At 34.5% G+C, this 13,469-nt stretch overlaps 1 pseudogene; it reads left to right on the top strand.

The window, feature by feature from the left end:
- Nucleotides 1-1,416: 1,416 nt before the first annotated feature.
- On the top strand, nucleotides 1,417-7,115 carry LOC142634614 (F-box/kelch-repeat protein At3g06240-like; annotated as a pseudogene).
- The last annotated feature ends 6,354 nt before the right edge of the window (nucleotides 7,116-13,469 follow it).

Genomic DNA, 13,469 nt, shown 5'->3' with positions numbered 1-13,469 from the left:
AGAGATAGAGAAACCAAAGAAACTAAAGAGAGTCAGATTAGATTAGAGAAAGTGAGAAACGTTGGAACTAACGTTAGTTTTGAGTCTCGTTGTCCTGTTAAGTTTCTGTTGGTGCTTTTAAATGACGTGGCACCTACTTCCACGTTGAAACACAACTTCAATGTCGAAATACACGGAAGTTATTTTTAATAAATACTCTCCACACGTTGAAGTACAATCCCAGTTTCCACCCACTACAAACAAAAGCTTCACGATAGATGAATAAAGAACTGTTATTCTTATTCCTATTCCTAATTGAAGTAGAATTTTGGTCCATAGCTACTTCCGCTCACAAACAAAAACTCTTTTCAATGGTTTTTTATATTTACAAAGATTACAATTCCTATTTTTATTCCTAATTGGAATACAATTTCTGTCCGGCAGCCCTTTTTTCCTGTATAAAAGTGGTGTGCCTGTGGTTTAATGGAATAGAAGAGAAAAACAACAGAAACTATAAAATTTTTTGAAAATACACAAGGAAGTTTCTTTAAGTACTATATTTATAGATAGTTGAAGTGTAAAAAATTTGTCTACAAACATTGCTTTAATTCATTAAAAAGGTATGTAAGTTTTCTTCAAGGTATGGTTTTTATTTTTTGGGAGAATTTGTTTACGATTGCTAAATTCACTAACCACTACAAATTTATGAATTGTTGGGTTTATTAAAAAATTAATAATTATCAGGTTTCGGTTGTAATTGAGAACACATTCTATAATTAAGAAGTCTAAACTCATAGATGATAGAATCGGTGTATCGTATTTCCTTCTAATATTTTTATTTATTGTGTTATTTTGGTGTTTAAAATATTTTTTTTCTTCTCGCTTCTCTCTACGCTGTATTATTTTTTTCTTTTAATGAATGTCTTTCCTTTGTACAAAATTTTTATAAAAAAAATTTTAATATACAAGTCTCATCCCACTCGTGAAGTATTTTTTAGTATCATAATTTTCTTGTTTTTTTAGAAACAAACACACAAGAGAGAGAAAGGGAAGGTGAGGGAACTTATACTACACATATTTTTCACTTTTTCACTTATTTCAATTTGAGGTTAAACTTTTTTTTTCCACAAAAATTACACATTTTTCACTTATTTCAAACACAAACATATGATTTCAATACTGCAATTTTGGTGTTTTTTTTTTCAAGAATTATCATGATTTATTTGAAATAACTTTAATCTCAAAAATAAAATAAAAACTCGGACGTGTTTTTTACTTTATTTTATTAGTATTATAGTTTTTTTTTTTTGTTCTTTAAATTAATTTTTATTAAACCCTCGGACTAGCATAGTGCTAATATTTTGTCACCGACATTATTCCTAAAATTTGGGAAGTCACGTAGAACTAGTAGCAATCCAATTCCTCGTATTTCGTATATAAAAGATACCATAGACATAGTTGTTGATCTATAGGATGTATAGTCTGTTCACAAAACAAAGACTTATAAATCGTTCACTTTTACAGGAATCCGTTTTGTTATCTTAAGAGGTAGCAGCAAGCAGCAAGCAGCAAGCAGCGATGTCTAACTCACCACCTGAAGTCTTGCCCAAAGAAGAAGAAGCAATTTTGAGGGACTATCTTCCTCCTGAAATCCTAACCCACATTTTGGTACGCTTACCCATAAAATCTATAATCACTTGCACCTGTGTCTCCAAAACATGGAAATCCCTCATCCTAAACCCCACCTTTATTTCCACCCATCTTCACCACTCTTCCAACAACAACAACAACAACAACCTCCTCCTCTTCAGACTCTGCCCTAAGCCTCTCGTCGAAGCTTTCGATGACTTGGACCCAATCGGAGACGAAAAAGAAGTGTATGCTTTATATCGGGACGACATGATTACCAATTTCGATCAATACACCAGGTTTGACGACTTCCCTTTCCATCGCAAAAGCTGAATATTCCGTGTGGTTGGTACTTGTAATGGCTTGATTTGCCTCGCCGATGATTTAGACTTTCACTGTCCCAATTATTATCTCTGGAACCCTTGCGTTAAAAAATACGTGAGACTTCCTTTCCCCTATATATTGACTGCCGGTTTCCACACCGTTGCTGTTGGGTTTGGATTTGATTCCAAAACCAATGACTATAAGGTGGTGCTGTTTGTCACTCGTGCCTATAGTCGTGACCACGAGGACCAGGTTGAATCAGAATCTCCACCCGAAGTTGAAGTTGAAGTTGAAGTTGGGGTTTACTCACTTGCCACTGGCAAATGGAGAGAGGCTACGGCTGAATGTCCCAAATGTGCTGTTCGCAATACCGTCATTGTCGACCTACGCCTACAGGCTTTTGTCAATGGGGCTTTGCATTTGGTTTGTTACAAGACTACTCCAGAAATCAGATTTCTCTACTTTGTTTTGGTGTTTGACTTGGAGGATGAGGTCTTCCGCGAGATACCACTGCCTAATAAGCATTCAGATATGTTCTTTTGGAAGTGGGTGTCTGTTATGGCATTTGGGAATTCCATTGCTGTGTTCAAACCGGGGTATTCTGTTAACACTCCCGATATATGGGTGTTGAAAAACTATTCAGATGCATCATCATGGACCAAAATTATTTTAAGTTTAGATGCTCAACCGCCCCCACCACCTTCACGTTTTTTCAGAGTTAAAACGCCTAGCCTAAAAGCTTTTAGGAAGACTGGTGAGGCTATATTGCAAACACATAAAAAACGGCTCGTCTCGAAACACCTTGAGACCAAAGAGGTTAAAGACCTTGGGATTACTGGATCTAAGTATAGTTTTGTTGATTCTTATGTTGAGAGTCTAGTTTTGCTGGACAAACCTGACCTCGCAAATGAGAGGAACAACAATAGACAAGGTACATTTATTTTCCTACTTTTTTTTTTTATTTTATGGTTATCAGTTTTGTTCTTCATATATACTTGGCATTCATTATGAATTAGATATGAATTTAAATGCTATAAATTCATATTGCTGATTGATTACCTTAATTGAGTGGAATTATATGTAGGATAGATAGCTTATCAAAGTTTTGCTTGCTGTCAATAGCATGTATACTCAACCATCAAAAAACAAAGTGGTTTATGTTGGTTATCAACTTTTAGCACATTTTTTAATTAAGTGGTTGAAAGTAAATGGGACTGTGAATTTCATGTTTCTTGCCACTTATAATTTACATTCTATTGATGGATGTACTCAACTTTTTCTTTCTTGATAATGTTCTGGTGACCTCTTTTAACTTCATGTTTTCACAATTGCATTAAATGTATCCTTGGATTATTTATACATTTTTCTTAATCTATCAATTGTGATCATAGTATGCTAAAGATATTGCTTGTACATTTTAAATCTTTAATTGCCTCATGTGCCTTTCTTCTTTCTGAAAAGATTCCCATAGCTCCATATTCACTGGCAAAGTAGCTCATCAATAATTATTTCTTGCTTTGGGTGGTTAAGAATTGAAAATGACTTGTTTATAAACCTTTTTTTGAACTAGTTTTGTTATCATTTTTTCCTTAGCATAGTTTGAATATTTTTATCCCAATAAAGTATTTATGCTTAGATGTATTTTTTTGTTGACTCCATTTTATTCCATTGTTCATCTTTTTCCCTCTTTTAATAGTTTGTGAATGAGTTGGTATATTTTTTTACACAATTGTACAGAGTAGAAGTTCTTATCAAAAGTATAGACCCTTATGCAAGAATTGGGGTTTCACATTGGCTTTAATGGGATGTAGTTCAATGTCTTTGCAAGTATGGTAGTTTTAATGGGATGTGTTTTCTTTCTGAGAATATTGTCTCAAAATTACAAGATTTGGTTGCTGCTGTTTTCGTAAATGTGTATAAGCACTCATGTGTTTGGTAATTGGTTTTGCCCTGTTGTAGCTCACTAATGAATATATTCACTTATTTTGAATGGAAAATTCTAGAGGTTCATAGATAGTTAGCATCTTTTTAGCCTTTTAATTTTATGTAATTGAAAACTTGTTGGTGGACAAATCAATCCTTGATTCATAAGAGTGATTTATTAATGTAGCAATGGGTTGGTGTCAATAATCAAAAGAAAGCAATGAGATTTATGATAATTTGTGATTTTTGCTTGGCCAGATATTGTTGTACAGATTTTGGTTTTTGAATATATATCTCTTGTTATGGAGGATGCTAACTTTTGCATCTGGTTTTTTTTACAACCCCCAAAATTTAGGTGGTTGTTTCCCTACTACATAAGGTTTCTTGTTTTGCCTGTTAGGGTGGTTGTTTCTCTGCTATGTAACTTTTGCTGATTTGGAGGCAGAACCCTTTCCTTGTAGTCATTCGTCTCACCCCATACCAACCTGTTGAAGGTGAATCTCAATCCATATTCGTAACACAACTTCCAAAAAGAAAAAAAATTTCTGCCAAGAACCTAAGTTGGAAACTTTTTCTCAATGATTTAAAAGGCTGAAAATTATTTCATCTTATACCATTGATGACATAGATTGTATTTGTGTTGTTTCTTTTACTAAGAATTTTGTATATTTCTACCCTCTTAGTTTCTTCTAGAACACGTCTTCTCTTTATGATCACCCTTTGTTATTTTGCCAGATTTCTTATTATTAAGTAATTGCTGGCTTTGGACCGCTTAGATCATTTACCCTGGTCCCCTGGTAGAATTGTTTTTGTGGTCAAGGCTTGGAGTGTTTCTTAATATGTATCCAGAAAACCTTCAAGTATCGGTGTAGATTTTTTCCATATGATACTACACTGATTTGTGTTATTTTATCTCCTTTTGCTTTTAGCATAACTCAATAAATAGTCTGATTACTTGTTAAAAAAATAAATCTACTTCTGCTATAAAATCACAGACAATCATGGTTGGTAATGAGCATGGATGTATTTATGAGAGCATGTTGAGGGATGATACAAACCTTGACTTAAACATTTGTTTTGTGGTCTAGTTGGCTTGGCTTTACTTTGAAATGTTTGTTTTGGTTGTGCAATATTCCTATTCTCTGATTTTTTTTGGGAGAGCGCTGTCTTCTCTTTACAATTGTCATGTGTTAAGTAGCAAAATATCTTAATTACTGACTTCGTAACCTGCTTAGAACATTTACCTCTGTCCCCCCATTTACCTTGGTGCACATGTTCATTTGCTAAAGGCTTGCTGTATTTCTTAATTTGTACATTCCGAAAACCCACAAATCTCGGTGTAGGTTTTTTCTACGTTGTTTCTAAACTGATTAGTATATTTTTATCTTCTTATTGTATTACATCACAAAAAGGAATGCACTTATATGTTTTTAATTCTGGCAGGACATTGTGCAATCATGAATGCGGATGAGCTGTACATAAGTAACAAACTTTAGTTTCTTAGTATTGACATTAGTTTATTATGTCAAATTGGATTTTAGTTATACATTAAAGGGGTTTATTTTGTTAAACTAATTTGGGCTGCACCGCTCTTATGTTAGTACTTCTGGATGATTTGAAGTTTGGTTTCAGTGTGTTTTCAAAAATAATTAAGAGCCGTATTGTCTGCCATGCTTGCATTATGTGTGTGTTATATTTCTCTTTTTTCAATGAGTTAGATAGCAGTTACATCTATTGAATGGGTGTGTAAAAGGAGTAATTCTTAGGTACTTCTAGAGTGCGGAGAATGGTGTTTCCTCCTCTCACGTTTGTAGTGGATTCTACTCATTAAATTCATAATAGAGTTTACTATGAATGTAAAAGGAGGGAGTACCTAAGAATTTTCCATGTAAAGGTATCTATGGAAAAAACCTATAAACCTGTCTTTTAATTTTCGTATATGCACATTTAAGACAATAGGAATGAGCGATGCCTACTGCACACTGTGTTTCTGTTTTGTGTGTTGTGCGATCAATGCACAATCAAGTACGTAATGCCTACTGCTTTGTAAGTTGTAAACCAACTGATGCCTACTGGACGCTGTGTTTGTGTTTGATATTGTGTGTTTTGCTGCCGCGGTGTCCGATATAGTGAGTTTCCTGTGCTGCTGTTGTGTTAATCGGCCTGTTGCATAATAATTAACAAATTTCAGATTTTAAAAATAATAAATAAAGAAAATCCTGAAGTTTTAAAAGTAGTAACAAATTATGACCTATAACAGGTTAAATTATAAATTGCAGATTTTAACTTTACCTAAAATTTGATTTAGTCTTGTTATTTTAATTTCATTTTATTCAATTCTCTAGCTTTGATCTTTATGCAGTTCAGACATCCCATTAATGTTTGTTAATAATAAACTATGCTCTTTCTTTTTCTAAATTTTTTTAATTTATGATTTTTTTTTTTTAAAAGAATCAAAATTAAGTTGGTTTTTTGGCACAAATTAAGAGCGCAAGTCCAAGTTTGTGTTTGGGAATAGATTATAAGTCAGTCTTTATTTTTTTAGTTTTTATGTATAACTTCTTAAAATCTCACACTTTCAAAATACAAGTATACTTCAACATAGTTTCAACAAAAAGTTTTGAGCAAAAAACTAAATAAGTTATTACAAAAAATTAAAGCTATAGAAAGACCAAATTAAATTTTTTAAAAGTTTAGAGGGTGCAATTTAAAAAAAAAAAAAAAAACCAATTAGGCTGTGAGTTGAGCCTATGAAATGTTGCCATGCTCCACACAAAAAGGTAGGGGGAAAAAAATCACGGCAAGCAAACCAGAGATGAAAGCCAAGAAGAAGCGCATTGATTGTCTTCTTCTATTCTGTCAATTATCGGGATAATATAATTTTCTCAAACTGAAAACTCAAAGTTGGAATTCTCCAATTGCCGAATTCTATTTCTAATATACTAATGACTGTGATTTTTAGACAATGCCTTATACAAGCTTTAATAGATTTTTAATACCCTTGAAAGAGAGAATATTTTCTAAGTATGTGTTCATGCCAGACATAATCTTTGATGTTTTAGATTTTTTTTTAAGTGAGGTGCATTTGTGTATATTGGAAGTATGCAAGCAAAAAAATTTGCAAATTCCAGAGTAATAGAAGTTCTAGTTTTATAATACTAGTTTAAGTAGCTTGGAATTGTGATCTCGTGAGGATAACTCAGGCCAAGTGTAGAAGGTGGTTAAGAAGACATTCCAGCAGCAAACAAGATTAAAGCAAAGACAAAGTTTTTTTTTGATAGAGCAAAGAAAAAGTTAATAGGATTGAAATGACTTATTATTAATGAGAAGCAAAGAGCTCAATTAAACGAGGTGCAATAGGGTGATACAATTGGAATTAGGAATAGAATTCAAGAGCCTAATGTATCAGCTAGAACAAAGAAGTATGATGATCAAGTGAATACTAGAGAGTCAGTATTGGCAAGTGCAGAGGTGTTAGAAACAATAGAAGTAGTGCCATTTCATGAAGACTTCATACGTTGAATTGGAGCAATGAAGGCAGTTTTGTTTGACAGCTGGAAGTTGGTTATAATACAAGCGCACGTGTAATATTAGAATAGGATTAGTTTCATAACAGTTTCTTCCATAAAATTAGGGAGTTAGTTACACAGATATAGCTTGCTTGCCTCATGTATATATAGGAGTAGTGGCTATGCATAATTGCATTATTTTGTACTCTCTATTCAATTGCTTTCATCAATAAGAATCTCAGTTTATTTAGAGAGAGACTTCTAGAATTTTACACCTATCAATTGCTAAGCTCAAGACCTCAAGAATATTCAAAAATGAAATTTCATGAAATACAGAAATAGACAAGAAAAATGCTACCTCCAAAGGCTCCAATGACTAAAAAAGACTTTTCATAATGTATAAAAGGGGATATAGAATTCCATCATACCAATTTGCTGGCTGTTTCCCATCTTTTCTTCACGAATGATCTAGTATTATTTGGTAAAGCTGATACGAAGAATTGTCTTAGTATGATGGATGCCCTTGAGGGATTCTGTGGTGTTTCTAGGCAAAAGATTAATAAGGAAAAATCTAGGGTCTATTTTTCCCCCAATGTGATTGTCAGTGAACGGGAAGAACTGTGTGAAGTGTTGGGAATTTGATCAATGCCCAAGTTGTGTAAATATCTCAGCTTTCCTCTGAAACAACCTGGTTCCAGTAGCAGGGACTTTGATTTTATAGTGGAGAGAGTGCAAGCCAATCTGTGCTCACCACAATTCCTACTTATGTAATGCAAAACACTCTCCTGCCTAGTCGTATTCTTGAGTCGCTGGATAGAGTGACTAGAAATTTTGTTTGGGGATCCACCCCGGACAAACGGAAGATTCATATGATTAGTTGGAGCAAAATAACCAAACCTAGAGAGAAAGGAGGGCTCGGGTTGCAAGCTGCTAAGCCGAAGAATTTGACCTTGCTAAATTGAATTGGAGTTATAAAGAGGAAAAGGATAAAGACTGGGTGAGAGTGCTAAGTATTAAATTCAAGAATCCGAAGCGGAGTGGTTCCAATGTGTGGGTAGGAATGAAGCGTGGTGGCAGTATATTTGCACATGGAATAAAGTGGAAGGTTGGCGCAAATAGTAATCTGAATTTTTGGCATGATAAGTGGCTGTCAACCGGGAATGTTAGAAGCATGATTGAAGGCCCTTTATGGAGAGATGAGGGGTACTGCTTGGTGAGAGAAATGAGAAATGAAGGAAATTGGGATTTTTCTAGATGCTCTTTTGATTTCTCTGACAAGCTCACCCTTCTTCTGAAAGTTGTTCCTTTCCCAACCAATCATTGGGGTGAAGACAAAATTGTTTGGGCTTCCTCCCCCTCAGGAGACTTTGAGCAAAATAGTGCTTATGCCATTGCTAGAGGCGATTGCGATTCCTCTAATAGTTTTGATGAAAAGTGGATTTGGAAGATTGACTCAATGCCTAAAATCAAAACATTTATCTGGAAATGCTTCCTTCATAGTATTCCAGTGGGAGAAGTCCTTCAAGAGAGAGGAATTATCCAAGATGCCCAGTGCCAAATCTGCAACAATGGTAGGGAGTCAATCCTACATGTTCTCAGGGACTGTAGGTTTGCCAAATTGATTTGGGAAAAGCTTCGCATACATTGTCATGTCTAGGACTTCTATAGTGGGGGTCTGTGCGATTGGTTAGCAAAGAATGCGAAGCTAACTTCTTATAAGGTAGAACTAGTTCTTTGGAATATCCTCTTTCCGTTTGCAATCTAGAAATTGTGGCTGCACAGGAATGATGTGGCCTTCAAGGAGAATCTGCTTAACCAGAATTTGTGTAAAGGCATTATTCAAGCTGACTGTGAGTACATGTTCTGCGCTAGCAAGGGGAGGTTGATCAATAAGGTGGTTCAGGTCAGACGGAATAGGCCCAGTGCTGGGTGGTATAAACTCAATTTGGATGGTTCGTCATTGGGAAATCCGGGGAAAGCTAGTGGCGGTTGATTGATCCGTGACTCTAATGGAGTGTGGATTAAAGGGTCTACTCGTAGCATGGAATCTCTTCGAGTGTGGAAGCGGAGTTATGGGCTCTTAGGGATGGTCTATCCTTATGCATTTCTCTTAATATTGTGGCTTTAGAGATAGATATAGATGCAAAAGTTACTCTGGACTGGGTTTGAATGAGCATAGTTGTAATCTAAACCACTCACCTCTTATTATGAATTGTAGGGCTCTCATCAACCAAGTCCCACAGGTGAAGATGAAGCACTGCTTTCACGAAGCCAATAAATGTGCCAATGTGCTAGCTCGGAGAGGTCCACTCATCCAACAGGACTTTGTGATTTTTGATAGTCCACTTGCGAACATTGTTATGCTTTTGTTTTATGATAATATTGGCATGTACTATGAGATGGTTCATCCTCAAACAGTTGTATCCTTTGGGTAGTTTTTTAATTTAATCTCCTGTTTATCCAAAAAAAAAAAAACAAAGTTTTGGTACCAATTAATTGTGCAATACTACAATGCCTTGTGTACAATCATATTGTCTTCTTTTCCAATTATTTAGACTCAGGTCATCCTCTCAAATTGGAACCAACGTTGCTAATTGTTTTTAGTTTTGAACTTTTGATTTTCAAACTATATCTGATATGGTAGTTTGTGTATTCTTGTTTAAGCACGTTATCAGGTCCAATCGGATTGCTCGGGTAGGTCGGGTCCAAAGAGTCCATGGACACGCCTAATTTTCTCAATTTGAGCAAATCGATGAAATGTGACGAACTGACGGTTTTGCAATTTCATAAGAGATCTCCAATAAACTAGCCAAAGTCACATTTTGGAGAGCAAACCAAAAAAAAAAAAAAAACCAGCTCCAACAGACTCTCTAAAAGGAAAACTTTTCCAAATTTTTTTTGGAGTTGCTACAACAGTTCTCTTGACTTGGAGAGCACGGTAGCTACTCCAAATGAATTTTTCTCCTTTAAAAAAAATCAAACAACTCAATAAAAAACAATTATTTCTCTCTCCTCTGATCTCTTTGTTTTAGTTTCTTTGCTTCTCTCTTAGAAACTCAAACATCTCACATAATCAAAATACAAGGAGATTCTAGCCTTTTGCCCCTATTGGGCAAAATATTTTGCAATATACCCCTGTTTCCAAACAATATAAGGGCGTGCCCCTGTTTCAATACTTGACCTCTTAATAATCGAGTTACTTAAGTAGCTCGACTATTATAAAGCCGAGTTATGGGCAGGTTCTTGCCATGGTGGCAATTTAGCGTGGCTTTTGGGGAATAAAATATTCCCGCATTACTGTTTACAACTCAGCAATGTAGAAACCGAGTTACATGCAGAATAAATTGGAATTTTGAATGTAACGTCTCCAAAACAATTTGTCTCCCTCCCTCAGTTTGATCAGTAGCCACCCTCAATCCGTTGTTCTATCTCCCTCCCTCAGTCTGTTCAGAGTAGACCATTTCCAAGTTCGCATCTTCAAGTTCTATTATTTCTACTCATAGGCCAAAGCTCAACACAAACCCACACCCAAAATCTCACCATGACCCTCACCATAGTTGAAGGTCAACCCAATCCATCTTCAGAGTTAAAGGATTAGAAACGTATTAAGGTAATTTGTAAATGTTGAGTTCAATTTTTTTTCCCTTTGTATTTAATCTAAGTTAAGTGTGGCTTGTGCATGTACTCTGATTTGTGTGTGGCTTCTAAAGTTTTTCTCTGTTAGATTGTTCTCTATTCATTATTATTGTTGTTGTTTTAGCTTTGTTGGGTTTGGTTTTGAACTGGGTTTTGATGCATAACTAGGGCACAAATTCATGTAAAATACAGTTGGCATGACAATGACGTTCATTATTAGGGAAAATTGCTTTTTAATTCATATAGGTTGAAAGTGTATCAAATCAAAGGTAATGAAATATCTCAAAATGATGGTTGACAAGAGATTTTCAGCAAACGCAACAACTACTGCCTTATTTGAGTGAAGGTTATTTAGTTTCTCAAGATCAAGAACAACTTTTATGTTTTAACCCATCACTAGTCATTATGTGAGTGATTTATATTTGCTTCCAGTAAAATTTAATACTTTTTATGAGATGGTATTTCTTGCCAATTCTGTGCACTAGATTGCTTGTTCCTTTTACTGTTCGATCTTTTGTTGCGATGTTGTTATGCACTCATTTTGTTGCATTAAACCCTTTCTCATGGATAGGTGTTTCAAATTTTTTTCTAATGTAATGTTAATGCGAAATGTCATATCCCTTGTATAGGTATGCACTCCCTAAACCAGCCCCAAATTTCTTAAATCCTTAGTAATTAGGTCTGCACCAAATTAGTTCTTGAATCAGTTTCAGTTTTACAAAAGTAGTCTAGTTATAATTTGCTTATCAAATTTAGTTTTAAAGCAGGTTATGGGTGCTTGTAAGTTAAACTAACGTTTTAAAACCACAATAGATTGAGCTGTCAGACTTCTTAAATATCACATAGTTTAACTTACTGTCTCTTTCACTTTCATACCTTTTAGTTATCTTTTGCCAAAAGGCAGGATCTATTTTGTGTCCAACCTTCATAATTCTGATGTTTTGTTTGCGCTTACTACGATTTTAGTGTTACTAGAGATTCTTGAACCTTTATTCATTTGAGGGTATGTAGGATAGTTGTTCTAAAGTAAGAGTGCCATTATTAGTAAATTTTGTTTTTTGTTTTTTTATTTTTTATTTTTTCATGATGAGGAATCTCACCAAGGCAAGGCCCTTTGGACCCACCCCTAGGGACAAATTTAGTTATTTTTTATATAACACAGGGACAACAGTGAAACAAATAGTATAATTAGTTTGACCCTTTTGGTTGCTTCATGCCTCCCTCCCTCCCCCATTAGATAAAGCTATATTGGAGTAAACTTATTGTTTTACTTTGTACTGTATGTAATCATATCAACATATTGACTACTGATTAAGGATTAGGTATTTTCATTGCAAGTTATTCTTTCACCTTGGTGATATTTATTTTCTTGTATTGGCACTAAGTTGTTTGTTGCTATTCTAGTTTTGTTATCTTTCCTTGGAACTGTGTTGAGCACTAGTGTTGCAAATTTGAACTTAGTTTTGTGAAAATTATCTTGAACTTTAGTTGATGCAACATTGTGAACATGCAATTAATTTTATGTATTTGTGAAATGACAGAATAATTTGTTTGCAGTTGGTTATGCTCATGGGGTAATTTGGGTGCTCGTGATAGGTCAATTGAATATCAGCCAAAGACCATTGATACTAGTAAATTTTCCTTAGTAGTTAATATTAGATATCATCTTCTTTCTACTACCACTAATATTCTGACCTTCAATGGATTTGGTATTCCTGCAATCCCCCTGTTACTATTACTTGCCTCATATGTAAAGCTTTTTGTTCTCACTAATTTATCATTATAGTTTATACACATTTTAGAATAAAATATAGGTAGAATATACATTTGTCCTAAATTGCCAGATCAAATCTATTGATACAATATTATGAAAATGTACAATGGAGAGTTGTGTCTTACTTTGAAATTGGAATAGAGTTTATTAGTTGGGAAGGAGGGAAAAGGTTAGAAGATTGAAATAAAATGTGAAATTCAATTCCAAATAAAAAATTCCCTTTATTTATGTGAGTGTATGTGTGTACTGAAATCTTTGGTAAGCAACAGGCTTCTGTGTTGAAACCTTTTTTTTTGGGGGGTGGGTGGGAGATAGATCAAGTCTGTACTGAATGCGTGCAAGGTATTTTGTTAGTGCCTGGTAGAAGATCGAAGAATATGGATTGTATTTGGGCTTTAATATGGATTGTGGGTCTACGTGTGCTATTTTGATGGTGGCATAAAATATGACTTTGTTTTGAAAAAATATGGAAAATCACATAACAATATAGTTAAATGTGTGTGAACTTGTGCCTTTTAGTTTTAGGCACTCGTTGACAGTTAATCTTTTATTTTGGATTCTTACAAGTGTCTTAAGGGTTACCTTATGCAATTATTTCGGTGCCAACAATGTCTTGAGGGCATCAAGGTGTATTTAATAATTTACTAACTGATTTTTTTTTAGGTAATTTTTTCAAGAAATAAAGTCAAATTATA

Source organism: Castanea sativa, chromosome 1 (assembly GCF_040712315.1).
Source record: "Castanea sativa cultivar Marrone di Chiusa Pesio chromosome 1, ASM4071231v1".
Classification (NCBI taxonomy): domain Eukaryota; kingdom Viridiplantae; phylum Streptophyta; class Magnoliopsida; order Fagales; family Fagaceae; genus Castanea; species Castanea sativa.
This window is presented reverse-complemented; position numbering and strand designations above follow the sequence as displayed.